Source organism: Camelina sativa, chromosome 12 (genome assembly GCF_000633955.1).
Source record: "Camelina sativa cultivar DH55 chromosome 12, Cs, whole genome shotgun sequence".
Lineage (NCBI taxonomy): Eukaryota > Viridiplantae > Streptophyta > Magnoliopsida > Brassicales > Brassicaceae > Camelina > Camelina sativa.
In genome coordinates, this window is record NC_025696.1 from 24,713,807 (window position 1) to 24,714,326 (window position 520).

Below are 520 nucleotides of genomic sequence, written 5' to 3' on the forward strand. Positions count from 1 at the left end.
TCATCAAAGGGAAATTCCTCTACCAACTTAATCTAACGAATCGATTTCATATACGTCGACGGATAAGTGTACCAACACTAAAACTAAGTGTACCATCTACGTCGACGGTTAAGTATACCAGCACTAAAACTAAGTGTACCAAAAATATCTGACGTACACCTTTAATCAGTCCACCTGTATAAATCTACCATAAAAGGCTCGGTAGACTTAGTCCCAGTTTCCAATGTTTTTTTTTTCTAATGGCATTAGCCGTAATTACGTTTTTTCCCAACACTAGTTTCAGGGGTAGTATAGGTACAGTGGTTTATTCTAGTAATTACAAACAATTGTGTGTTACTTTTGTTATAAGGAAGCTGTTATGCAATATTCTAGTAACTCTCCCATATATATATATATATATATATATATTATAATGATCTCTGCAGATTTATCCATTGGATCACAAAACAAAATAGTCTTTATAAATGGATAAATGGATAATTATATTGATCTTTATAAATTATTAAAAATGATACATGAA